Raw genomic sequence first — 2025 nt, 5'->3', positions numbered from 1 at the left:
TATTTACATTTATGCCTGTTCAAATAAAAGCCCATCAATCATGTAAACTTAGGGCCAGATTCTGATCTCTAATGCATACCATAAATTGCCACATATCTGTTTTCTACCAAAAAAATGCTCAGTGACATCTGAGATTAAAATCTGTGCTTTCAAATTGATTTTATTTTTATCTAGACTAAGAAGCAAAATGCAGTGTCAGATGAGGAAATAAAATAATTCTTGTCAGGATGTGGTTTCTTTTTTTGTATATAATTCTTACAGAATCAAGTGTTCATATATTTCTGTAATCATAATAATAGCTCTGAGAAAAAAATAGAAAAATTATTATTTATACTTCTTAAAATGGAATCTTTTCATCCATATGCAATCACATGCACTAGCATGGATTATAAAAGAAGGCCATATTATTAAAAGAACATTACCTACAGTTATAATATGAAAAACAAACATTCTAAATACCCAGAAGATGAAATTTACCAGAATAGGTTATATCTTCCCATTACATTTTTTAAAAAATTTCTTCCATAATCAAGAGAGTCAGAGAAAGAGACAGAAAAAAGAAATAACCAAAGCATCCCATAATCAAGAGAGTCAGAGAAAGAGACAGACAGAAAAAAGAAATAACCAAAGCAAACCACAGCAGGGTCTGGAATTCACTCCCAACTTCAGCCAACCTAAGACCATGGGGACACACATGCCCAGCTTACTCAGGGAGGTCTCTGATGTGAAATCTGCATCAGCCTCATAGAAATCAGGTTTTACCCGTGCACTACCTTCCAGTCCCAGATTCCACGAAAGTTTAACCATTTTATTAAAAGTTACCAAGAAAATTAAATATTTTAAATAATAAAGCTATCTAGTTTTAGCATTTTATGTGGGATTTCTAAAGTTTATACATATTTCTCTTGAGAGAGAGAGAGAAAGACCAGTACCTTGACTGGAGTTTCACACCATGATTCCCCTGGTGTGGATCACCAGCAGACTATTATCCGGCATGTACAGGTCTGGGGAACCGAAACCCAGTCTTCTGTATGGCTTGCAGCAATGCAGAATATTTGACTATCACTGTGTCGCTATAGCTAGGCATATGTAGGGTTTTGTTTTTGTTTTTGTTTTTAAGTTATAGGATAACTGACAAAAGATTGGAAGATAAACTTTAAACTTTACATTTTCTTTAGTCACTGTAACTAGGCGTAAGTAGGATTTGGGTTAAGTTATGGGATAACTGATCAAAGTTTGGAAGATAAACTTTAAATCTTAATTTAAACTTTCTTTAGTCTGGGAAAATTAGTTAAATGTATACATACTTTTTTTTAGTAGTTTATTAACATGTTATGAGCAAAGCACTGGGTATTTTTAGGGGATCCAAAAAGATGAATCTGGTACCACCCTTTCTTAAATAAATATACAGTTTAGTAGGACAAACTAAAGTTCACACATGGACATGTACAGAGTAGGGGACCTTTCAAAGTAGTGCCCAACCTAGCATTCCAAAGAACAGTGTTGGTATGTACCACTTTTTTATTGTACTTCTGAATTACAAATGATCTTTAAAAGAGCCTGGTATCGTACCTGGAACATAATAGATGTTCAATAAATGTTGCCAGAATGGGTGAATATTCTCTCATTCTTGGGTTCATTGAACATGTGAGTCTGCATTAACTATCTCTGCAGGTGAACTAGTTATTTTGCAACAGATCTCACTTTATCTTGGTTCTACCATTTTTGTGACTTCAGGTAAATGATTTCTTTAAGCTCCAATTTCTTCATCCATAAAATGTGATGATAATACCATCTTATAAGTCTATTGTGAAGAGTGATTGAGATAGCGTATGTAAAACCTACTTTACTAGTGGCTATAGTAGTTTAAGTTAGAAAGCATTCTTATGGTTCCTATTCCTATTCCTGTTATTTTACTACTAAGAGGTGGGTGAAAGTACCTCATAGGGAAGCAGTAGTAGTTAAACCATAACATTGACTTTGCATGTGTGTAAGAAGCAGAAGTTTTATTGCAAATGGGTAGGG

Source organism: Tupaia chinensis, unplaced genomic scaffold (assembly GCF_000334495.1).
Source record: "Tupaia chinensis unplaced genomic scaffold, TupChi_1.0 Scaffold000037_2, whole genome shotgun sequence".
In the NCBI taxonomy this organism is placed as follows: domain Eukaryota; kingdom Metazoa; phylum Chordata; class Mammalia; order Scandentia; family Tupaiidae; genus Tupaia; species Tupaia belangeri.
This window is presented reverse-complemented; position numbering follows the sequence as displayed.